Source organism: Lissotriton vulgaris, chromosome 3_1, assembly GCF_964263255.1.
Source record: "Lissotriton vulgaris chromosome 3_1, aLisVul1.2, whole genome shotgun sequence".
Lineage (NCBI taxonomy): Eukaryota > Metazoa > Chordata > Amphibia > Caudata > Salamandridae > Lissotriton > Lissotriton vulgaris.
This window is the reverse complement of record NC_141689.1, coordinates 614637037-614664293: the sequence shown is the minus strand read 5'-3', so window position 1 is coordinate 614664293 and position 27257 is coordinate 614637037.

The following is a 27257-nucleotide window of genomic DNA, read 5'->3' as shown; positions in this document are numbered from 1 at the left end:
TTCTGACAGATGTTCTGTCATGCTTCCTATGCTGGAAACTATGGGTCTTCCTGGTGGGTTTAACCTTGACTTGTGTACTTTAGGGAGTGTATATATAAAGGGAAAAGATGGGTTCAAAACTCTTAAATATTTATATTCTGCATCATCTAAGAGACCAGCCTCTTTCCAAGAGAACAAACGCTCAGAAATCATTTTCACCACCTCTCCAGTTGGATTATAGCTCAATTTAGTATAACAATTTTCATCTGCCAATTGTCTAACTATCTCCTTACAATAATCTGCTTTAGCCAGGACCACAATATTTCCCTCTCTGTTTTGCCCTCTTCGGCTCTTTTGCCTATTCTACTTCTCTTTAACCTGTTTTGCCTTTCCTGGTTGTTTTTCTTCCCTCAGTTTGCCCTCTTCTATTTTGTTTTGCCTTTTTTGCTTGTTTACCTACCCTTTGTTGTGCCTTTTCTGCTGGTTGTTCTGCTCTCTGTTTTGCCTTTTCTGCTAATTTTTCTGCCCTACGTTTTACCTTTCCTGCCCTCTGTTTTGCCGTTTTCTGCCCTGTTTTGCCTTTTCTGCTTGCATTTCTGCCCTCTGTTTTGCCTTTTGTGCTGTTTTTTCTTTCCTCTGTTTTGCCTTTCCTACTCATTTTTCTGCCCTCTGTTTCGCCTCTTATAAGAGCAGGTAACAACCACCTCCCCAGGGCTTTACCGATATAACTGAGGGCGGCCTGGGGTGCCCACCTCCATTGAATTCCAAGAGCTCCGGGGACCACCACCTCCCCGTGGCGGTCAATTGATGTAATAAATATTGCTGTAAAAAATATAGACAATAAAAATATCAACTCCTATACTTAAACAGGTAAGTACAAAATATTGACAAAAAAATATTGATGCAAAAAATATACATGTATAAAATATCGACTTTTATATAAATATAAAATAAAATAATATATATTAAATATATTGCATATTACATTTAATTTAAAAAAAAAATGCAGTTAATATACATTTTAATAAAATCTAAAAAATAAACTTAATGAAAAAGATAAACACACAAACATAATTATTTATACATATATATTTACTTTAAAACAATTATTCAACTATTATTTTTTTATTTAAGTTAAAAGGTTAAAATTATATAAAAATCAAAATATTCATCAGTAATTAAAAATACAAAATAACTAAAATATATAATAAATTAAAACCTTACACTAATAAAACATGTTTAAACTTAAATGCCACAATACAGTCAGTGCAACAGTAGAGTAAGTGTTGGATAGCGGAGAAATTACATTTACTATTCCAACTCCAGTGAGTGCAACAATAGGGAAATGGTGGGATGGCAGAGGGGTAGAAAACTATTATTCCCACTCCAGTGAGAGCACAAGTAGGGAAAGTGTTGGATAGCGGAGGGATACAAATTAATTTCCCCACTCAAAAGAGTGCAACAGTAGGGACATTGTTGGATAGCGGAGGGGTAACAATTACTATTCCCACTCTAAAGAGTGCAACAGTAGGGAAAGTGTTGGAAAGCGGAGAGGCAAACATTAATATTCCCACTCCAGTGAGAGCAACAGTGGGGAAATTGTTGGATGGTGGAGGGGTAAAACCATTTATTCTCACTCCGGAGAGTGCAACAGTAGGGAAAGTGTTGGATAGCAGAGAGGTAAAAATTACTATTCTCACTCCAGTGAATGCAACAGTAGGGAAAGTGTTGGAGAGTGGAGGTGCAACAGTAGGAGAAGTACTGGATAGCGGAAGGGCAAAAAATACTATTCACACTCCAAAAAGTGCAATAGTAGGGAAACTGTGTGATAGCGAATAGGCAAAAATTATTATTCACACTCCAACACTTAAACATATATATATATATATATATATATATATATATATATATATATATATATATATATATATATATATATAAATATATATATATATATATATATATATATATATATATATATATATATATATATATATATATATATATATATATTATATATATATATATATATATATATATATATATATATATATATATATATTACCTACTGGCGGTCGCCAGTAGGTAGTTATAGTTAGGATTTTTTTCAAATCAAAATCTCAAAATTCTATTGTGAATAACTTTGGCGTCGGTTGACGAATCTGCCTGAAAATTTCCTCAAATTTGCCTCGCGGAGCTCCGGTCCTTCCCTGAAAGTTTGGGGGGATTCGTCAAGCGGGGGCCGAGATAAAAGGGGGGTCCCAAAACGTGTTTTCCCCATGTTAATTTCCATAGGGCGGTCGAACTCACTTTTAGCCCGAACCGCTGAATCGATTTGCACCAAACTTGGCAAAATTTTAGGGACTGGTAGCCCGATGTGACTTTGCTATGTCTCAAGATATGTGCTCCAGTGGTTTTTGAGTAATTTAGGTTCAAAAAAATATATATATCTATGGCAGCGCCCCGGTACCACCAAATAAGCTATTTTACTCACCTGGACAACACATCACGTTCTCTTTGCACCAAGACGCCACAACATTTGTGTGCATTATGAATATATTACTTACTTACATAATAATTAAAAAATATTTTTAAATTAATAACTATTACAATTAACAAGTAATTATAAAGTAATTAAATTTGATTTAATACCCACACTTTACCCCTTTAAAAGTGAAAACAACACAAAGCACCTAAACAATTACCCAAAATAAATATCAAATAATTAACATTAGTTAACAACTATATATTAATTAATTAAACACAAAATACTTCCCATCCATTACCGCTATAAACACCACAACACACACCTAAAATTAATTACATAATTGCCATAATGCATTTAAAATTCAATTAAATAATATCAATTAACAAATAATTATAAATAAAAAATAAATACACTACTTAACACCCTTTACCCCTATGAACCCCAAAACACACCCCTAAAATTAATTACACAATTACCATAATTCATTAAAATAGCTTCCCACCCTTTGCACCAATGAACACCAAAACACACCTAAAATTAATTACACATTTACCATAATTAATTAAAATTAACAGCCAATTAATAATTCAGCAATTAAAAATACATTACTTTCCACCCATTACATCTTCAAGCACCAAAACAAACAAAGTTAATTACACAATTACCATAATTAATAACAAAATAAAGACCATCAGTCCTAAAGCCCCGTTGAGGGGGAGGTAGGTGTTGGTGGAGGGGGTGGGCCCGTGATGATCCCAAACAGGGTCATTAGCTTGATGGGAGGTATTGCCTAATGAATTGCACAATGTGGCAGCGCACTTGTTGAGGGACTGAGTCTTTCACCCACTGTGGTTGTTTAACATATTTGAAAAAAGCGAACTCTTGGCAAGCTCCTTGCAACAATACTTAGTGCCGACTACGTGAACCGGAAGGCCACATGAGTGGCCACGCCCACGAGGGGAAGTTCAGGACTATAAAGAGGAAGCACTTCATTTGCCTCGATTTTGCACACCTGCATGCCCATGAAGAAGGGGAAACCTGAAACGCGTTGGCTAAATGGCTAAGGAAGGAAAGCTTGGTATCCGCCACAAGTGTCTGTTGCATTTTGATTAAAAGATGGCAAGATGAACTTACTTAGCGTCTCTTTATTTGGGGCGGACCTTTGTTGTGTATAAATAGCGCTTGCTCAGCCACGGAAGATGACACACCGCGAGGAGCAGGCCTGTGATGATCCCAAAAGGGGTCATTCGCTTGATGGGAGGTATTGCCTAATGAGTTGTGCAATGTTTCAGTGCACTTGTTGTGGGGCTGAGTCTTTCAGCCACTGTGGTTGTTTAACATACTTGAAAAAAATAAACTCTTGGCAAGCTCCTTGCATCAATACTTAGTGCACACTACATGAACCAGAAGGCCGCAGGAGTGGCCACGCCCATGAGGGGAGGTTCAGGATTATAATAAGGAAGCACTTCCTTTGCCTCGATTTTGCACGCCTGCATGCCCATGAAGAAGGGGAAATTTGAAAGGGGTTGGCTGAAATGGCTAAAGAAGGAAAGCGGGTCATCAAGCGTCCATTGTATTTTCATTAAAAGAAGGCAAGATGAACTTACCTGGCGTCTCTTTCTTTGGGGCGAAACTTTGTTGTGGATAAATATCAGCTTGCTCAGCCGGGGAAGATGACACTCCGCAGGAGCAGGCTCGTGAGGATACAAAATGGGATCATTAGCTTGACGGGAGGTATCGCCTAATGAATTGCGTAATGAGGCAGTACACTTGTTGCGGGACTGAGTCTTTCACAAAACTGTGGTTGTTTAACATATTTAAAAAAAGCGAACTCTTGGCAAGTTCCTTGCAGCAATACTTAGTGCAGACTACGTGAACTATAAGGCCACAGGAGTGCCACGCCCACGAAGGGGAGGTTCAGGATTATAATGAGGAAGCACTTCATTGGCCTCAATTTTGCATGCCCGCATGTCCATGAAGAAGGGGAAACCTGAAACGCATTGGTTGAAATGGCTAAAAAAGGAAAGCGGGTCATCCGCCGGAAGTGTCTGTTGCATTTTCATTAAAAGATGGCAAGATGAACTTACCTGGCGTCTCTTTCTTTGGGGCGAAACTTTGTTGTGGATAAATATCAGCTTGCTCAGCCGGGGAAGATGACACTCCGCAGGAGCAGGCTCGTGAGGATACAAAATGGGATCATTAGCTTGACGGGAGGTATCGCCTAATGAATTGCGTAATGAGGCAGTACACTTGTTGCGGGACTGAGTCTTTCACAAAACTGTGGTTGTTTAACATATTTGAAAAAAGCGAACTCTTGGCAAGTTCCTTGCAGCAATACTTAGTGCAGACTACGTGAACTATAAGGCCACAGGAGTGGCCACGCCCACGAAGGGGAGGTTCAGGATTATAATGAGGAAGCACTTCATTGGCCTCAATTTTGCATGCCCGCATGTCCATGAAGAAGGGGAAACCTGAAACGCATTGGCTGAAATGGCTAAAAAAGGAAAGCGGGTCATCCGCCGCAAGTGTCTGTTGCATTTTCATTAAAAGATGGCAATATGAACTTACCTGGCATCTCCTCCTTTGGGTGTACCTTTGTTGTGTATAAATAGTGGCTTGCTCAGCAATGGAAGATGACACACACCGCAGGAGCAGGCCTGTGATGATCTCAAACGGGATCATTAGCTTGACGGGAGGTATTGCCTAATGAATTGCGCAATGTGGCAGTGCACTTGTTGCGGGAATGAGTCTTTCACCCACTGTGGTTGTTTAACATATTTGAAAAAAAGCAAACTTTTGGCAAGTTCCTTGCAACAATACTTAGTGCAGACTACATGAACCAGAAGGCCACAGGAGTGGCCACACCCATGAAGGGGAGGTTCAGAATTATAATGAGGAAGCACTTAATTTGCCTCAATGTTGCACGCCTGCATGCCCATGAAGAAGGGGAAACCTGAAACACGTTGGCTGAATTGGCTAAAGGAGGAAAGCGGGTCATCTGCCACAAGTGTCTGTAGCATTTTAATTAAAAGATGGCAAGATTAACTTACCTGGCGTCTCTCTATGTGGGACGAACCTTTGTTGTGGATAAATAGCGGTTTGGTCAGCCGCGGTAGATGACACACTGCAGGAGCGGGCCTGTGATGATACCAAATGGGTTCATTAGCTTGATGGGAGGTATTGCCTAATGAATTGCACAATGTGGCAGCGCACTTGTTGAGGGACTGAGTCTTTCACCCACTGTGGTTGTTTATCATATTTGAAATAAGCGAACTCCTGCCATGCTCCTTGCAACAATACTTAGTGCAGACTACTTTAATCAGAAGGCCACAGGAGTGGCCAAGCCCACGAGGGGAGGATCAGGATTATTAATAGGAAGCACTTAATTTGCCTCGATTTTGCATGCCTGAATGTCCATGAAGAAGGGGAAACCTGAAATGCGTTGGCTGAAATGGCTAAAGAAGGAAAGCGGGTCATCTGCTAAAAGTGTCTGTTGCATTTTCATTAAAAGCTGGCAAGATGAACTTACCTGGCGTCTCTTTCTTTGGCACAAACCTTTGTTGTGGATAAATAGCGGCTTGCTCAGCTGCAGAAGATGACACACCACAGGAGCAGGCCTATGATGATCCCAAACGGGATCATTAGCTTGACGGGAGGTATTGCCTAATGAATTGCGCAATGTGGCAGTGCACTTGTTGCGGGACTGAGTCTTTCGCCATTGTGGTTGTTTAACATATGTGAAAAAAGCAAACTCTTGGCAAGTTCCTTGCAACAATACTTAGTGCAGACTACGTGAACCAGAAGGCCAAAGGAGTGGCCACGCCCACGAGGGAAGGTTCAGGATTATAATGAGAAAGCACTTCATTTGCCTCGATTTTGCATGCCTGCATGCCCATGAAGAAGGGGAAACCTGAAATGCGTTGGCTGAAATGGATAAAGAAGGAAAGCGGGTCATCCGCCACAAGTGTCTGTTGCATTTTAATTAAAAGATGGCAAAATGAACTTACATGTAGTCTCTTTCTTTAGGGCGAACCTTTGTTGTGGATAAATAGGGGCTTGCTCAGCCTCAAAAGATGACACACCGCAGGAGCAGTTCCATGATGATCCCAAAGAGGGTTATTAGCTTGACGGAAGGTATTTGCCTAATGAATTGCACAATGTTTCAGTGCACTTGTTGCGGGACTGAGTCTTTCACCCACTTTGGTTGTTTATCATATTTGAAAAAAGCGAACTCTTGGCAAGCTCCTTGCAGCAATACTTAGTGCACGCTTTGTGAACCAGAAGGCCACAGGAGTGGCCATGCCCACGAGGGGAGGTTCAGGATTATAATGATGAAGCACTTCATTTGCCTCAATTTTGCACGCCTTCATGCCCATGAAGAAGGGGAAACCTGAAGCGCGTTGGCTGAAATGGCTAATGGAGGAAAGTAAGTCATCTGCCACGAGGGTCTGTTGCATTTTCAAGATGGCAAGATGAACTTACCTGGCGTATCTCCCTGTGGATATATATATATATATTCACTGAAAAAATCATAGGTTTCACACACGTTATAGTTAAGAATTAGCATTTAAAAAACCTTAGAAATTCCCTGAAAAAAACATAAGTTTCACACATGTTATAATTAGCAGGACATTTCACTCCTACAAAACCATTGAAATTCCCCCGTTATAGTTAGTTCAGCTAACTATAACTTGCGTGCCCGCAATGCACAGCTGATTTTTGAATGTGTGTACGAGGAGGTGTTCCACTCTTTCACAAGGATGATGTCATCAGTGATGTCATTTGAGATGTCATCAGTGATGTCATGAGTGACGTCACTGACTATGTCATGAGTTTTTTTTTGGTAACTGAACAGTACGCGTGCGGTGATCGCACCATACCTTGTATGGTAAATTGTCCTCTGTGCGTACCCAAGCAAACGTTACGGATACGCTTTGACGTTGCGCCTCGCATCAACGCTTCTGCGTGACTTCATGTACGGCGCCCCGTACGCGTACGGCGCAAAAGTTTCGAAATGTCAAAAAACATATATTTATGTATTTAATGTACATATTAAGGGAAGACATTATCTGGGATAATCATGAAAATTGATTTTTTTTACTTTTAATAAGCGTATATTAAACGTCTCCTAAAAGCAATTACGCAAATCGCGGTAGTACGTCGTACGTACTCGCAGCGTAAGAGCACGGTAAGCGCACTGTAAGCGTACGCAAAGTCATGTGACTTAAAAAGATTTGATTGGTTCATAACACTTGCTATTCCAACTGTTGAAAGACCCCGCCTATTTTAATCATTCTACTTTGACTTTCTAAGAAGAAGCATCTCTTCTCTGAAGCCTGTCAAATTAAAAGGAAGACAACCATGACAACACCTATGGACTTGTCTTCCAGACATTCTTCTGATGGAAAATTCGTTGCAGAAGCCCCTCAGACGAAGAAAAAAGAGGCACCAATATGGTCGTTTTTTACCTTCCCTAAAGGGGAAAAAAAGGTGAATGCTCCACTTGTGACCTGCAAAATTTGCCAAAGTACGCTTTCCAGAGGCAATCCTGCAAAAAAATACTCATTTGGCACTGCGAGTATGGTTCGGCATGTGAAGAACTTGCACCTCAACAATTTTGTGAGAGCTGCAACACGGAGGTTGCAAGAGGACCCACCTGCTGCTGTAGCAAGTACATCAAGTGCACCACCACCACTTGTGGGAAGCAGTCCACACCCACAGATCGAACCTGATTTTGGTGAACTTAAAATCCTCTGCATTTATTGTGACAAACTTTTATGTTACAGGGAACAGTCTAACGACCTGATAAAAGGCAGGAAGCAGGAGCATCGCTGTCCTCGTCATTAGTTTTTTTTTCTACATTCCATGTTGTTCCTGTTGGACACTTTTTGGGTTCCAGTTCCATATTTTTATTTAAAAAAAAAAAATTGTTGAAAAAATACAAAAAAAATAGAAAACTAAAAACACAAAAAACAGTTATTTTTAGAACTAGCTTCACTGGTCAAAGAAAGAACTATATTTCTATGTCAGTGTGTAAAAGTTTTTCAGAATGAATGTGTAATTCATAAATGAATGAATGAATACATTACTAGTGTATGGTGAATGTGAAAGTGCAGAACTATAAGGAAGTGCTACAGCATAAATCTATAAGGTGTTTACCTATAGTATACTGTAATACCTCCGAAGCACTTGAATGTACCGTGTACATATAAATATGTTACTCGTCTATGCTTCAATTTGCACTACTGGTGAAACTGCCTGGGTGAATTTGTATGTGTTAGGAGCGGATTTGCAACGCCCTTGTGCCTCTTTTACACTTCTGTTGCGTCACTTTTGTGATGCAGCGGTAGTGCAAAAGATGTGCCATGGAGTGTGGTATTTACAATGTGATGCATATAGAAGGTGCATCACATTGTAAAGCCCTGCGCCAGAAGGAGACTTTCCTGCGCTGGGGAGAGGGGGGGGGGGGTGGTGTTCTGGCGCAGGAAGGCCTCCTAAAAATGACTGAGTGTAATCTATAAGATTTCATTCAGTCACTTTTAGGCTTATGCTGCGTCAAAACCCTGCATCTGCTTGAAACAGGTGTAAGGTTTGACACAGCATTGTAAGCACAGGGCCCCTAGAGCATTGCTGGAGCTGTGTTGTGCTTGCAACGCAAGTCAAGCAATGCACCACCTTCACAACACAAATACATCACATATCTGTGCAATTTTTGTCCCATAATACACCACATTGTAAATACGGTGCATCCATTGTGGTGATGTCATAGTGCACAATAACTGGCATATCTCTGGGGATGTACCACTTATTGTGCATCTGCTGATTACATCTGCTGATTACTGTTTGAATGTAGTGAATGGATTACTACACACTGATCAATGAGTCCCTACACAACTATAACAGGAATGACAGAGTGTTTTGGTGGAAGTGTAAGGATAAAGACTGGGGAATTGAACATATAAAAGGTAAATTTGCAGGTGCATAGAACAGTGCATGCATAGTCTATAGGAGTTTGAAGCAGTCCATGGTGTAAGGCCCACTTTCCACCATGAGTACTTGGGTACTGGCTGAATGATTACAATTCTGAGTGTGTGGCTGAATGTAAATGTAAATGTAAATGTAAATGTATTTGAACTTGTATAGCGCACAGCTACCCGCAGTGGGTTTCCCGGCGCTTGCTTAGGGAACCCGTCCTGGTATTCCCCTGTGAGATAACCCCGGCAGGGTATCCACAAGGTGAAAGCCAGGCATCCCGCCGCGAAGGGCCGTTGTGGAGATTAAGCAAGCTATTGCCCAGAGTCGCAGAGTGTGAACCCGTGAGTCGAGAAGGCACCGGAGCGAGAATTATCGAGTCCGTGGAATTTTTGAGCCCAAGACCCGCAGAGGCGGGGAATTGAACCCTGGTCCAGGGCCTATCTCAGCTCCCGGGTCTGCCGCCTCTAACCCCTGAGCCACACTTCTCCATAATTGAATGCATAGAAGCTTTACTTTTACAACAGTGTATAGATAATCACATACTGCTGTATGGTTCACTACAATATTGAAACAGTAGTGTGAGAGTGTTTGGTGAAAGTGTAATGATACAGACTGGGCAATTGAAGGTGTAAAAGGCAAGTTTGCTGGTGTATAGAACAGTGAATGCATAGTTTATAGGGATTTGAAGCAGTCCATACCCTAAGGCCTACTTTGGTGCATGACTATTCGGAAACCGACTGAATGCTTTCACTTCTACAAAGAGATTGTCTAGCTGAATATATAGCACCTTCACTTTTAGAACAGTGCATACATAAGAACATACTGATGCATAACTCACTACAATACTAAAACAGCAGTAGCAAAATGTTTGGAGGAAGAGTCAGGATACAGACTGGGCAATTCAAAGTTTAAAAGCCAAGTTTGCAGATGTTTAGAAAAGTGAATTTATTATCTATAGGTGTTTGAAGCAGTCCATGCTCTTAGGCCTACTTTGCTGCATGACTTCTTGGGTAGTGGCAGAATGATTACACTTCTCCAAGGAGAGTGTAGAGCTGAATATATAAATGCTACACTTTTTGTACAGTGTATAGATAAGCATATATTGCTATATGGCTCACTACAATATTGAAACAATAGTGGCAAAGTGTTCGGAGGGAGTATAAGGATTGAGACTGGGTAATTAAAAGTTTTCAGGTGCATAGAAGAGTACATGCATACTAAATAGGAGTTTGAAGCAGTCAATACACTAAGGCCTACTTTACTACATGAATATTTAGGTACTGACTGGATGATAAGAGTTCTGCAAGCAGTGTCAAGCTGAATGTGTAAATGCTTCACTTTTAGAACAGTGTATAGGTAAGTACATACTGCTGTATGGTTCACTACAATATTTAAACAGTAGTGTGAGAGTCTTTGGTGAAAGTGTAACGATACAGACAGGGATATTAAAGGTATAAAAGGCAAGTTTGCAGGTGCATAGAAGACTACAAGCATAGTCTATAGGGGTTTAAAGAAGTCCATGGCCTATGTTTACTTTGCTCCATGATTACTTGGGTACTGACTGGATGATTACAGTTCTGCAAGGAGAGTGACTAACTAAATGTATAGGAGCTTCAGTTTTAGCACACTGCATAGATAAGGACATATGGCCGCGATACCCGCCACCCCCTCTCAACACTCTCCCCAAGGATGGGAAACCGGAAACAGTTCTTGAACGTTTGGAAGGCGGGAAGGGAGTTACCCTTCCCGGCCGTATTTATTAAAATATGAAACAAAATTAAAACATTAAAATAACAGTTTCATATTATGTACAATTTCATTACCACATTGCGATGTTTGGCTAACCTTAACATATTCTCTAATACAAAGGTTCTCCTAGCCGAACTAACATCCTACAAAACATTAACTTGACATTTTGAAATTGTACATCCTAACGTTTAAGGGGCAACGGCAAGGTCGTAACCGGTGTCAAGATCCCTAAACCCGAAAATCCCCCTCACTTGTGAGGGTCGACCGCACAGAGGTGTACCTCAAGTGCAACTACCAATTTCCCTTGACTTGACGGGGGCCCCAATAAACTCGACGCCACTTAAAGGTCGTTCGAGGACTCGTGTGAGGTATCTAGAAGGTAGCGTAGACCCCCTCCCAAACCCCACACAACTTACCACATCTGCCGTCGCAGATATCCTGGCCCCGGGAAATTCCCCAGGAGGGGGCTGTAGCCCCTCCTACCCAGGAAGGGGCCTTGACCGCCTTTCCTTTGCTTTCGGCGTCCCATCCTTAGAAGGGACCGCCTACCCGTTGAGGGGCCAATGGCCACCTCCCTCGAGCGCTCCCATCCGTAATGGGTGACGCCCACTCATAGGGATCTACTAATTAGTGCTCACCGATCATGACCTTACCGCCCGACCAAAAAATAAATACGACAATTTAACTAAATAGTTCAATTAAAAAACAACCATAAACCATTTCACGTATGATTACTGATCAATACTTAGCGCAGAATTACTTTATTAGAAGAACATATTGTAGCTGACCATTCTTTATTGCATACTAAGAATAACACGACAATCACCACAACCTGCAAAAAATAGCATTACCATATCAAAACTTTATTCAAAACAACTGGCTGTCCTCAGGGGCTGGTGGGTGGGTTCAAAATTGGCTCTTCGTTCCGTCTCGAGCTCACGTGCAGCGAGGGGGTGCAGCTTCAGAGCACAGGAACAAGAGGATGCGTTCTTGGCTTGTTGCTCCTTTTATCCGTCTTCAGGGCGGGCGTAAACCCGCCCCTGCCTGCCCTTAGGGCGTGGCCAGCCGCGTCAGTGTCTAGGCCAGCCCACTCGAGGGCGGGAAACAGCGCGCCCCGGCTACGCCGCTTCGGGCATACCAGCCGAGGCTCGCCTCCCGCCCAAAAATGGCTTCCCGGGGGGCTCGTGGTACTCGGCCATACGTTCGGGGGGACCGAATGGTCGCCCCTTTCCATATGGCCGCGATACCCGCCACCCCCTCTGAACACTCTCCCCAAGGATGGGAAACCGGAAACAGTTCTTGAAGTTTTGGAAGGGGGAAGGGAGTTACCCTTCCCGGCCGTATTTATTAAAATATGAAACAAAATTAAAACATTAAAATAACAGTTTCATATTATGTACAATTTCATTACCACATTGCGATGTTTGGCTAACCTTAACATATTCTCTAATACAAAGGTTCTCCTAGCCGAACTAACATCCTACAAAACATTAACTTGACATTTTGAAATTGTACATCCTAACGTTTAAGGGCCAACGGCAAGGTCGTAACCGGTGTCAAGATCCCTAAACCCGAAAATCCCCCTCACTTGTGAGGGGCGACCGCACAGAGGTGTACCTCAAGTGCAACTACCAATTTCCCTTGACTTGACGGGGGCCCCAATAAACTCGACGCCACTTAAAGGTCGTTCGAGGACTCGTGTGAGGTATCTAGAAGGTAGCGTAGACCCCCTCCCAAACCCCACACAACTTACCACATCTGCCGTCGCAGATATCCTGGCCCCGGGAAATTCCCCAGGAGGGGGCTGTAGCCCCTCCTACCCAGGAAGGGGCCTTGACCGCCTTTCCTTTGCTTTCGGCGTCCCATCCTTAGAAGGGACCGCCTACCCGTTGAGGGGCCAATGGCCACCTCCCTCGAGCGCTCCCATCTGTAATGGGTGACGCCCACTCATAGGGATCTACTAATTAGTGCTCACCGATCATGACCTTACCGCCACAGGCCGGATAGTTGACCGGCTATCCGGACCCCCCACACACTCCTACCTAAAGGTCATGTCTTAAAGTCCCCAGCCAAGCTATCAGGTCTCCTATGAGTAACTCGTTCCCCACCCGGGACAAATGAATACCATCACCCAAATACATACTGTCCCCTTTAATACAACCATGCGAAATAGAATGCAGTGTACTTGAACGGAACAATCGACTCACTTTATTATTAATCTTCCTTACTGAATGATTCAGAGCAGAAACTGAAAGAGCCCCCCGCCACACTTGTCGCGGTATCATATGGGACCATGCGATCGTGCACCCTGGAACTCTTCTCGCTAACCAACTTACAGTGGAAAGCATTGCCTCAAGAAGTAGTCGTCTACCAGTGGACACCAGATCGTTGCCCCCAAGATGTACTATGACTACAGACGGCGGTGACCTCGTCCGCCCTAACAAACCCTCAAAAAATGATTGAAACTGGTCAATACAGAGCCCGCCCTTTCCGTAGAAGGACACACTGTACCCGTATTCCCCAGCCACGTGAATCATGTCACCTGCTTTGAATACGTCCGCGGCCCGCCTCACGTATGAGTGGCCCACGACCCACACCTCCTTTTTCACAGCCGGTGATGTCTGACCGCTGACCCGGTGTTGGGTCGACTGCCCAGTCCGCCCCGCCTCGTAGGCTTGCGCAACTGAAAACCAAAGAAAAACAAGAAGCGTGAGTACATCATTACAGCTTCATAACATGTGCAACCGCACATACCTTTTATAACAGTTCGAGGACCAACGCCCCACGCGTTTAACTTGTTCGACATTCAGACCCCTGGCTGTAGCCTCTGTAGCAGCCCCTATCCGAAAGGAATGGGTCCCAAACTCGCCGGGGTTCAAGCCCGCAGCGGAGATTGACATTGCAAGCACCCGCTGAAACTGAAACCTCGTCAGTGGGGTGGTGTCAGCGTGTCGCAACAATGTCCCCCCCCATGATGCCACCCTTTGCGCTAAATATTCTTCTACGCAACTTACCGGGCACATGGAGGACCCGGGAATCCTTTGTATGATTATGCAGTCCCCCATTGCACCCTGGTCGGTCTTGGACCTGACAAACGAGATGGACATTGTCTCCCCTCTGACCTGAACGTGCTCTTGGCACAGTCCCCCGGTCACATCCCGCTTGTTCCTCGCCACTAGTTCGCTTACCCGCATAGCCCCATGGAATGCCAGCGCAAAAGCGGCTCGGAATAACACTGTTTCATACTGGGATGAACACGTTGAAGGGAGTACAGATAATAACAGGGCCAGCCTATCCAGACCTATCGGGCGCCTTTCATCTACTCTGCGACCCTCAAGGCGTTGCCACCCACGCAGCGCTTTTTGTACAACGAAAGACGCTGTCGGGTCCTGGATCCCATGAGCCCTTGCCACAAAGGAAATGGCTGCCCGATGCCTCTGGGCAGTAGCCACCGATTTGCCTGCCTGATGTAAAGACAGCAGGAAATTTACTACCCCCTCCTCCTGGCCCCAAAGCTCCCCTCCAGCAGCCCCCAAAAAGGCCAAATAGGAACGGAACGCCCCTTCATACGCCTTCCTTGTCCTGGGTGCTAAACTCTCTCCCACGAGGTTTCGTAATTCGGGGCACCGAGAGACCAGAGAGCTTCGGGGAAGGGTGCCGCCACCGGGTCCGCTGTGGGCAGAAAACCCCAGAAGGCCTGCATACGGAAACGAGAAAGCGCATCAGCCGCCCGGTTCATCACCCCCGGCACATGTCTTGCCTTAAATAGGACATTCAATTGCATACACAACAAGACAATTTCTTTCAGCAGCCTCAGGATCCATTTGCATCGTGCCGCCTGGCTATTGATACACTCAACCACGGTCATGTTATCAGACCAGAATACCACAGAGTGATCTCTAAACCCCTCAGGCCAAGTTTTCAGGGCCACCAGAATGGGGAACAGTTCAAGAAAAGCAATGTTACTTGTCAACCCATCCTCATGAGCCGACCATTGTGTGCCAAAGATGGCACCAAAACCAATGCTCCCTGCCGAATCTGTCCACAGCCCCAGCTCCTCGGAGGACACCGCCGGTTTGTTCCAGACAACTCGACCATTGAAATCCGCCAGAAATGCCAACCAAATGCGCATGTCCTGGCGAACCTCGGCCGAGAGCCTCGTGCGATGGTGACCCTCCTTCAGGCCGACCATAGCCTGAGCGATCGAGCGGGAAAAGGGGCGGGCCATCGGTATTACTCTCAGGGCAAAATTCAGCTGTCCCACCAATTGTTGTAATTGCTGCAACTTAACCTTGGACTGACTAATACACGTCTCCAGGGATGCCCTGAACCTGAGCACTTTTCCTCTTGGTAAACGAAAACAACCCTCCTCCGAGTCGAGCTCGATACCCAGAAACTCGAGGCAAGTCGAGGGACCCACCGTCTTACCGGGTGCCAATGGCACACCAAAATAGTTCATTAAGACACAAAATTCATTCAAAGCCTGACCACATTCCGGATCCCCGGCTGCCCCTAGAAACAAAAAGTCATCGAGATAATGCATAACCTGATGACACCCCGTCTTTCTTGTGAAGACCCATTGCAGGAAACAACTGAACTGCTCGAAATAGGAACAAGATATAGAGCAACCCATTGGCATACATCTATCCATGTAATAGTGTCCCTGAAACATGAAACCAAGAAGACGCTGATCGTCTGGATGTACCGGGAGCAACCGGAACGCTGACTCGATATCAGATTTCGCCATCAGCGCACCGGGCCCTAGGCGATTCAAAATGGCTACGGCCTCATCGAAAGATGCATACCGTACTGAACACACTGCTGGGTCTATCGCATCGTTTACGGAAAGACCACGTGGGGCTGATAAATTATGTATCAGCCGAAACTCACCCGGGTCCTTCTTGGGGACCACCCCTAAGGGGGAACAAACAAAGTTAGCAACCGGTGGCACACTAAACGGACCGGCGACTCGACCTCGAGCCACCTCTTTTCCAATCTTCTCCTGTACCACGGTCGTGTGCTGCAAGACTGATACTTGGTTTTTACATTTCGCTAAACCCTGAAACTCCCCCACTGGGATGCGGAAACCATATGAAAACCCGTTCCGCAACACCCCAGCGGAAGCGTGGTCCGGGTATTCGCTGAGCCAAGGAATCATTGCCATGGTATCAATCGGAGTAGGTAAAGGCGCCCCTCGGACTATTTCAGACCTGTTTGGCGCCTCCTCTACCCCCGTTATCACCCGTTTTGGCTCTGCACATGGACTCAGGATGGGACGCTTGCCCACACCCGCTACATTCGTGCCTGAACTTGCATGACCCCTGGGGCCTCGTACATTTACCCCTGTTAAAGTTCCAACAACTCCCTTTTTTACCTGTGGTGCCGTTCGGCCTGGACTGGTATTCGTTACTCGCGCCTGATCGAAAGGAGGTCCCAGAATATTGGCGGGAGGACTCCCCCACACTACTCCCTACTAATGGCAAATTCAACATACCAGTATCCGCCATTTTTGACCATGACACAGAATCGTAACAATCCCAAGTTAAGTTTTTATCATGTTCTTTCGCTTTCCTGAAAATATTATCGTAACAGAACCATTGATTGCCCCCATGTGACACGGAGTACCCCATGATACGTGACTGATAAATCGGCAACTCAGACAGTAACTCGGGCCTACGTTCGCCCAGGATGGATGTAAAAATCCCCCACGCCTTGCCCCAATTGCCAATGTTCTCATTCACCTTGAAGGCGGCCATCTTTGCGCGCCAAACACTCGGATGCATGAGCTCCTTTTGGCTCTTAACATATTCCATCTCATAATGATCGGTAAGTAACGAAAAGATATTTACATACTCATCTGCCCATATCTTCTCCTTAATAGCTAGAGGGACATGTTGACCCAACTTTTCCCTTCTTGACGGGGCAGACTCATCCCTCGCAATCGGCAATGGCCGCTTACCTGAACCGGAGGCTGTATCTGCGGCTGCGCCTACCCCAGGTGGCTTTCCTCCTGCCGCGGCCGGCGTGATGACTGGCGATGCTGCCTTAGCCGCCTCCCTTGTTTCGCGCAGTTGCCTCATCAAGACCCGTGCGTCGTCAGCCGTGGCGCCCTCGTTATTTCTACCCAACCACGCTGCTAATTGTGCTGCCAGCTCGGGCGGCATATCCTCCCCGGACACGGGGGTGACCACCACGGGAATCGGATTCCCCTCCGTCGGCACCGGAGTTGGCTCTTCGAGTGGGGCAGAGGGAACCGGGATGTCCCCTCCAGCTGCTTCCCTTCTGGGCCTCTTGCCTTTTCCTCCCGGAGCTCCTCCAGCCAACGGACGTTTCGGTCCCTCTTCCCCGTCTTTCTCCGCCATTCTCTTCTTTAAGTCGGTCACCTCTTTCATAAGAACACGCAGCATCTGGTCGGTAGTCATTCGCTTTCCAACTTTCTTAGGCATTCTCGAACAGAATATCTGTAAAACAACAAGAAAGATTAAAACGTTCAAAATTGGCTCTTCGTTCCGTCTCGAGCTCACGTGCAGCGAGGGGGTGCAGCTTCAGAGCACAGGAACAAGAGGATGCGTTCTTGGCTTGTTGCTCCTTTTATCCGTCTTCAGGGCGGGCGTAAACCCGCCCCTGCCTGCCCTTAGGGCGTGGCCAGCCGCGTCAGTGTCTAGGCCAGCCCACTCGAGGGCGGGAAACAGCGCGCCCCGGCTACGCCGCTTCGGGCATACCAGCCGAGGCTCGCCTCCCGCCCAAAAATGGCTTCCCGGGGGGCTCGTGGTACTCGGCCATACGTTCGGGGGGGACCGAATGGTCGCCCCTTTCCATTCTGCTGAATAGCTCAGTACAATACTGAATCAGCAATGACAGAGTGTTTGCTCAAAGTATAAGAATACAGACTGGGGAATAAAAGATATAAAAGACAAGTTTGCAGGTGAATAGAAGACTGCAAACATTGTCTATAGGGGTTTAAAGCAGTCTAGGCCTAAGGCCTACTTTGCTCCATAATTACTTGGGTACTGACTGCATGATTAAAGCTCTGCAAAGAGACTGCATGACTGAATTTATAAGAGCTTCATTTTTAGCACAGTGCATAGATAAGGACATTCTGCTGAATACCTTAGTACAATACTGAATCAACAATCACAGAGTATTTGCTGGAATTGTAAGGATAGAGACTGTGGAATTGAAGGTATAAAACACAAGTTTGCCGGGCATAGAATAGTGCATGCATACTCTATAGGGGTTTTAAGCAGTCCTTGCCCTAAGGCTCACTTCACCCCATGAGTACTTGGGTACTGGTTGAATGATTACGATTCTGCAAGGAGAGTGTCTAGCTGAATGTATAGCAGCTTTACTTTTAGAACAGTGTATAGATAAGTATATACTGCTGTATGGTTTACTACAATACTGAAACAGCAGTGTGAGAGTGTTTGGTGAAAGTGTAACAATACAGACTGGGGAAATTGAAGGTATAAAAGGCAAGTTTGCAAGTACATAGAAGACTGCAAGCGTAGTCTATAGGGGTTTAAAACAGTCCATGGCCTAAGGCCTACTTTGCTCCATAATTACTTGGGTACTGACTGCATGATTACAGTTCTGCAAGGAGAGTGCATGACTGAATCTATAAGAGCTTAATTTTTTCCACAGTGCATAGATAAGGACATTCTCCTGAATAACTCAGTACAAAAATGAATCAGCAATCACAGAGAGTTTGTTGGAAGTGTAAGAATACAGACTGGGGAATTGAAGGTATAAAGCACAAGTTTTCCGGTACATAGACAGTGTACACATAGTCTATAGAGGTTTGAAACAGTCCATGCCCTAAGGCCCACTTTGCACCATGACTACTCGGGTACTGGTTGAATTATTACAATTCTGCAAGGAGAGTGTCTGGCAGAATGTATAGCAGCTTCACTTTTAGAACAGTGTATAGATAAGGACATTCTGCTGAATAGCTTAGTACAATACTGAATCAGTAATCACAGAGTGTTTACTGGAAGTGTAAGGATACAGATTGGGGAATAGAAGGTATAAAACACAAGTTTGCCGATGTATAGAACAGTACATGCATAATCTATAGGGGTTTGATGCAGTCCATGCCCTAAGGGCCACTTTGCACCATGACTACTTAGGTACTGGCTGAATTATTACAATTCTGCAAGCAGAGTGTCTAGCTGAATGTATACCAGCTTCACTTTTAGAACAGTGTATAGATAAACACATACTGCTGAATGGCTCACCACAATACTGAAACAGTAGTGTTAGAGCGTTTGGTGAAAGTCTAATAATACAGACTGGGGAATAGAAGCTGTAAAAGACAAGTTTGCCGGTGCATAGAAAAATACATGCGTAGTCTATAAGGTTTTGAAGCAGTCCATGCTCTAAGGCCCACTTTGCACCATGAGTACTTGGGTACTAGCTGAATTATTACAATTCTGCAAGGACAGCGTCTCAAACCATTATTATTATATAATAATACATTTATTCTTGTAACATCTCATAATTTAATAGAGCTTCTAAAATATTTTCATCAAGTATTTCATTTTCCTGGTTATTAATTTCAAAAGTCATATGATCAAACTCAATTTCATCTAATGCTTCCACAAAATCAGCATCCAAGTTTTCGTCTAGAAAATCCCACAGCTGATCTCTGCAGCATTCATTTCTTCCTCTTCATTCTCGCTGCTCGTAAAAGGTATGTTTAGCTCTTCTATGACACTGTTACTAATTCGAAACCATCTTCCATATTGTTTTGTTGATTTTCCATAGTGAATTTCTTATGTCGTAGGTCCTTGTATAAAAACACAAACACTTCATTTTTTCATTTTTCCTAATACAGAACACAAAACTAGCTTTATCAACTAATTTGACCTTTAAAAAATATTATACAAAAACCATTCTCAACTACTTTATAATAATATATAAATATAGTTATTAATATGAATGTTCAGTTTTTAAAATTTCTTAAATTATCAAACCAGTCACTCCTTATCACTATTGGAAAAATCTCAGGCAGGTATAATAAAATGCAGTAATAAAAAAAGTACAATATGTCTATTCGCCTTACCTGTTCCAAACTAGTAGATGTGTTGTAGTAAAATGCAAAGAATACTGGTACACTTAGTATATATATATATATATATATTACATTTTTCAAATGTATATAAAAGATACAAATCATCTTTACACACTTATGTACTCCATCCATGTTTTGTTATTTCAGCTCTGTAGAAGCACACTCCATAGGCCATTTTTAACAATTACTTATACTTATCTTAAACATAATAAAAAAATTATATATTATAAAATTAGCATCTGCGGAAGACAAAAAAACTGTTACAATACATCCTTTACAACACCAAATAATTTGTAAAGCATTTCATTTGCCTTTTTTGCTGTTCTCAGAATATATTAAATTTCACTAGAAACAGTGAGTTCAATAGTACTCATCACATAACAGCTGGCAAAAAAAGACAATCAATAAGAGTATCTTAAAAAAAACATTCAAAATTTCAATAACAATCTAAAAAATAGAAATAAAACATATGTTAAATGTTTTTTTCAAACAGCAATTTCTCACGTAACTATGAGATATCTCAAAGATTCTTAAAATACCAAAACACTATCATCAATTTTCCTACACTGTAAACAAATTTACTTTTAAATATATGCTGACAAAATGTACAAAAAATAGTCCTTAATAGTTTTATATACTTTTCCTCATGGACAAATAGTATATCTCAAATTTTTAGTAAAGAAGTTCCTTAATAGTATTCCTCAGAATCCGTCTTTTCTGATCCAAAACCACCAACATCATTTGCAACGTTCCCCAGGGCTCATCCCTCAACTTGACGCTATTCAACATCTACATGGCATCCTTACACAAGTGGCCGACCATCACAACCTCAACAGTATCTGCTAAGGCAACGACACCCAACTCATCTTCTCCATCACCAAGGAGCCATACACCACTGAAAGACTTAACCAAATGCATAAGGATGAACTCTCTAAATTGTAGCAGGGTTTCCGTTCTCCCACAGAACTGTGCACAGAGATCTAGAACCTGGTTGAATTAGGATGACCCAAAACTCACCTTAGTATCAGAAATCCCCTTACTGAGCTAGCTACAGTGTCTCATTGGTCATAACAAACTCCCAATGACTTAGACAAACCAGAACATGAACTTAGGGTACCTCAGGTATCGTGGAACACATGAACACTCTTTCGCTCTATAATCATTCCAAACCACAACGGGGAGTCAAAGAACACACGTGCAAGTTTGAAACATTTATTTTTCAATGCAAGGTTCTCAAACGCAGTATCTTATATAATATCAACATACATATTATAAAAATCAGAGTTATCAGCAAAGTCACTAGTCCATAGTAAGTGAACGGTGATAGCATATTATAATGCAAAAATCTATAGAAATCCGTATCACCTATATTTCGCGCACCCTATTTAGCATACTATATTATGTCTAAGAAGGTCTCATTTGGGTTTTGGCAGGGCGGGCCCATACCTCTAAATGTCAGCAGAAGAAGATCACATCATCAGCTACCAAATCTCTTCATGCGAAGCACCATCAAGATCGCCGAGAAGTTTGCCAATCGCCAGCTTTCGCACTTCCTGGAAGCCAATGATCTACTAGGTCGGACACAGACGGGCTTTCGGCCTGGCCAGGGAACCGACTCGGCCTTGATTTCAATGGTGGAGGAAGGCAGATGCATCTTGGATTCGGGAGGATCCGCTGTGGTGGTCCTCCTGGATCTAAGCGCTGCATTTGATACGGTTGATCATAATATCCTGATCAACCGTTTGGGGAAGATTGAAGTGAGAGGGTCGGCCCTCAAATGGCTCGCGTCGTACTTGAGTGGCCGGACTTATCAGGTCTGCGAAGGAAATCTGAGATCTCTGCCTACCCCCCTTCAGTGTGGAGTACCGCAGGGCTCTTCATTGAGCCCTACGCTTTTTAACATCTACATGGCCCCACTGGAGGCGGTGGTTTCACCCTTCGGGGTGAAAATCGCAACCTACGCAGACGACACTCAATTGATCGTCTCGCTGTCCCTCTCGGAAAGCCATGGGGAAAAGTTCGCATCATGTTTAATTAACATCATGTCATGGATGTCGGACTCCCGGCTTAAACTAAACGGGACGAAAACGGAGCTGATGCTTCTTGGCAATCTGTGTACTACACTTCCCAAATCCATGTGGCCGGCTAGTCTAGGTGCCCCCCCAGTTCCCAAAGAAGCAATAAAAAGTCTAGGGGTCTGGCTAGAACCTGAACTGTCAATGACCACTCAAGCTAAACATGTGGCAGGGACTTGCTATGGACTGCTCAGGTCAGTACGGAAGATCCTCCCGTTACTCCCTGAAAATTCCCGGAAACTACTGGTGCAAGGATTAGTCATGTGAAGGCTGGATTATAGCAATGCCTTATTCCTTGCCTCACCAGAATCCACTCTGAATGTGCTCCAAAGAGCTCAGAATGCGGCTGCACGAATGCTCACTGGTACTGCCAAAAGATCATCAGCTAAGCCTGCTCTTAAGGCCCTGCATTGGCTTCCAATTCGAGCCCGCATAAAATTCAAATCCCTCTGCATCGTGTTTAAAGCTTTGCAAGGATCAGGCCCTCCAATCCTTAGAGACCTGGTGCGCCCTTACAAACCTACGCGAGCCCTTCGCTCGGATGATGGTAATTTTGTGGTGATACCCAGAGCCAAAAAGGTGAGGTCCGGCGGTCGCCGGTTCTCTATTAATGCTGGCCAACTATGGAATGCTCTACCGATGGCCCTGCGGAAAGAATCCAATCTAGTGAGATTCCGCAAAGCATTGAAAACTTATCTTTTCTCCCTTTAGGCTTTCTCCTCAGTTGTATTTGGGTGTTGGTCCTGTGTTTTGTTTTAGCGCTGGGACGCTCGAGGGCAGCCATGCGCTTTATAAATCTCTTTTCATTTCATTTCATTTCATTTCAAGTGTGTTTTTGCATTCTCAGTAACTCTATCTTAAAACCGCGTAGAGCCCAATGTTGGCAGCAACATTATTTGTGTTATGTCTAATGTGGTGCGAGGATCAGGCCTCCCAGCAACCTTGTGTTAGGTTATTCTTGGAGGCTATAGATCTCAGTGTGCAGACAGTGTACCAAGTGTACCACACACGACTGATATCAGAGCAATAACATATTATTCTCAATAAATCACATCTTTCGTCTTGCTTGAAAGCTACAATAATAATTATGTGCTGTGTGCAAACTGAAGCCGAAAGAAAATATGTTGTTTAAACATTTAATAAACTCATGCTAACTTAACACAATATATAGAAAAGCATTAACTATATGACACCCCCCAATGATCCGAGGACGGCCAAGAAACAAGCCAATAATATAATAAAGGCATAACATGAAAGCAGAGTTCAATAATATTGAGCCAAGCTAAATGTATGTATATGTATATAAAAATTAACAATACAAAATATGTATGAATGCCTATAGTGGCCAAACAAAAAATGTAAAAAATCTCCAACCCGAGGCCTAATATAAAATCAGCAAAGGCCTAGAACATATGAAGTAAATTGTTCGTATGAAAAATGGCACCATTCAGAATTACTAAAAAGTCACATGCCCGTATAGTGAAAGTCTCCAAAGCCACTCATGGGTGGATAGAATATGCAAAATAGGTAGCCACAGCTTCCAACATGAAATCACTGTCATCATCCGAAAACAGTTCAGCCATCCAATTAAGCAATGGGAAAGAACATACGTGCTCCTCCAACACCGGACCCTCTAGCAACATCAGAGGACAACTCGGTGGGTTCTCAAGAACGCTATGTGCCAGAAACTCATGCGCCGCTGCGGGGATGTTCCACGGACCCATTAGTCCATGCATCGCTGCCAAGGCCATAATCCTTTCGCCAGAACAAACCAACTCGTGAGTAACTACGGGGCCCATCAGGTGATTAAAATCGACTCCAGGAGATAACGGCAAGCAGAGACACAAATCAATGGCCCAGTCAAAATCGCAGCTCAGGCAATGAAACACAGGCTGGACACATGTGAAATAGGAAAATCGAAACGATAATCCAAATGCCGTGCTTAAAGTCGCAAGCGGCAGGGTGCCATAATAATCAAGCATCCGGTTGCGAAACAGTGTCAGAAGGGGCTGAGCGGCTCCTTGCGCAGGATGGGCATCCATGTTTTAGGAAGCAGAATAATATCAAAACGCCTGCAGCTAAAGCCAGCAAAACAGGAAATCCGCCAAACAAGCTCGAAAATATTGAATGGAAGAAAGCAGGGATAACACCAAAAATCTTTTCAAATGTAGTCACGAGACCACTGCTAACCAATTTTAAAAAATGAGCTCAAGCCAGACGTGGAGGAGGCATTAAAGATCTGATGTACTAATTCGCAGAAATGAAACGGCAAGTCAGTATTTAAAAGTGCCTGCACCTCTGTGCGTGTGTTAGCTATGTGAAGGACATAAGTTTCACGGGCCGAGCTCAGGGCCACTTCTTTTTGAGACAATAGAGCCCTTATGCGGCTTGTGAATCTTTCCTTGGCTTCTGGTGTGGTCCCTCGCGGCTGGAAACAAGCTAAGCTTCTGCCGCTCCTAAAAAAACCGGGACTGGATGCCACGGCCCCGGGTAACTACAGACCCATATCCCTCCTGCCAGCACTCGTCAAAATTTGCGAGAAGGTGGTTCTCCGACAATTGGAGAGCTTTGTGGAATCCTCCAATGCTCTTCACCCTGCCCAATCGGGTTTTAGGGCAGCGTATAGTACTGAGACCGCGCTGGTCGAGATGACGGAGTCTATCCGGGATTGTCTGGACGGAGGCGGCAGAGCGGTCCTGATATTATTGGACCTCTCTGCCGCGTTCGACACCGTCCCCTATGAGCTCCTTCTCGCCAGGCTGTCTGCTATTGGTATTGGGGGGGTTGTTCTTGCCTGGCTGTCCTCCTTTCTTTCTGACAGGACGCAGCAGGTTTGGATGCCGCCCTACGCCTCAGAATCTAAACCACTCCTCACAGGTGTCCCCCAGGGATCCACTCTTAGCCCCTTACTGTTCAACATTTATATTACCCCTCTGGTGTATTTGGCGGAACAGTACGGGGCTAAGATCATAGGGTATGCAGATGATACTCAGTTGTTGTTCACTTGGCCTGACGATTCTTTGGACACTTCTGTAGTTCATCGATGTTTGTCCTCAGTATTTCGCTGGTTGACTATGGCCCAGCTGAAGTGCAATGAGGACAAATCTGAGGTGCTTTTCTATGGTTCCTTCCCCTCCTCGTTTAGGAGTACGCTTTGGCCCCCGAACATTCCCAGCCCTAAAGTGATGGGGGGCCCCGCAAAAAACCTTGGGATCTGGTTTGGGGAGGACCTTAGATTCGAGGACCACATAAAGAAGCTTACGGGAACCTGCTTTGCCACTTTGAGAATGCTACGCAAATTCTTCCCCTTGCTCCCTAGGGATGCCAAGGAGACAGTGGCGCGGGCTCTCATACTGGCAAGACTGGACTTTGCGAATGCACTGTTCAGTGGCATTCCGGCTTACCTGGTTAAACGCCTGCAGGTTATCCAGAATGCTGCTGTTCGTTTGCTATTCAATGTCCCTAGATGGAGGAGTGTGCGCTCTGAACTGCGCACCCTTCATTGGCTCCCAGTCTCACAGCGCCTTTTGTTTAAGTCCCTGCTGCTGGCGTTCAGAGCTACCCACGACGAAGGTCCAGCATATTTGAAACACAGATTTGCTTTCTATGTTCCCGCCCGCACCCTCAGATCATCCACTTTGTTCAAACTGTTTCTTCCCCGCTTTAAGCGAGCCAGACTCGGCGGTCAATCGATTGTAGTGGTCGCGGCTCGGGCCTGGAATGCCCTCCCTCTTCATTTACGCTCCTTGCAAACTGTGGCCCAATTCAAGAAACATTTGAAAACTCACCTGTTCAGAAGTGTAACTTATGTGTAGCTTAAGCTGTTTTCTTGCTGCTCTTCTCTCTGCCTTTCCCATTTCGCGCCAGGATACTCTCAAGTAATAGAGCGCGCTACAAAATAATTTATACATACATACATACATACATACCATTGAACTCCGCTCTCAAGGTTGGGATGCGCGGCCAGATGGAAACATCTGAATTCCCATGCGTGGGTGGATATAACACGTTCTTGCAACACACCACATGCTCTGATACAGTAACCACATAGGCGATACCGACCATTAACCCACAACACTCCTCGTTATTTAAAAGCAAATAACTACCGTTTGTCAATAATGTGAATGTGGGAACAATTGCAGGAACCGGTGTGCCTTTTAAAACACAGGCCAAATTTGGCCGGTCCTGATTACAAGAACCATGCAACTGGATGTGTCTGCATATCAGTGAACGGTCAGGCGACTGTGTACATTCTTTACCATTCAGATTCACTTCCTTTCCATCCTTCAGGCATCTGTACGTTTATGGTAAAGACCATGCCTCATGTAGGAAAGCACTGCCTAGTGGTTCATATCGCCCTATTGCAATATATCGCATACAATTAGTAAATTTATATAAAGCAAAAGGTAAAGTAATAACACCATGGATAAGCCATGTAGCAGCAGCTGCCTCAGCTACAGAAAAGGGCAAAGATTCTAACTTTTCAATGTGTAACATAGAAAATGACACATCTCGCATGGAAAGCATGCGCTGCTTGTCAGTCAAATTAAACGGGGCAAATAATGATGACACGTTCATGTAATTCCAAGGAACGCGACCAGCTTTCAGAGTCTGCAGTCTCCACGCAAACTGCATCACAGAACGCAATTGATTTTACCATGGTACAATACAGATACTTCATCATTTACAATGTCAACCACAGAAGAGACAATATTGTTCAACGTTTAAATTCTGGAAGAAAGCATGTTAATACTGTTATCGACAACTGCAAGCACCTTTTCCAAATTTGCTTGGTCAATTGCCCTTAGGCGTTTAGCAGCCTCAATTTGCGAAAATTTCCAAATTTCATTGTAAACTGCATAAATCCACCGTTTAGACCTACCCTTAGCTGGGCCTTTTATAAAATCATTCAAATCCACGT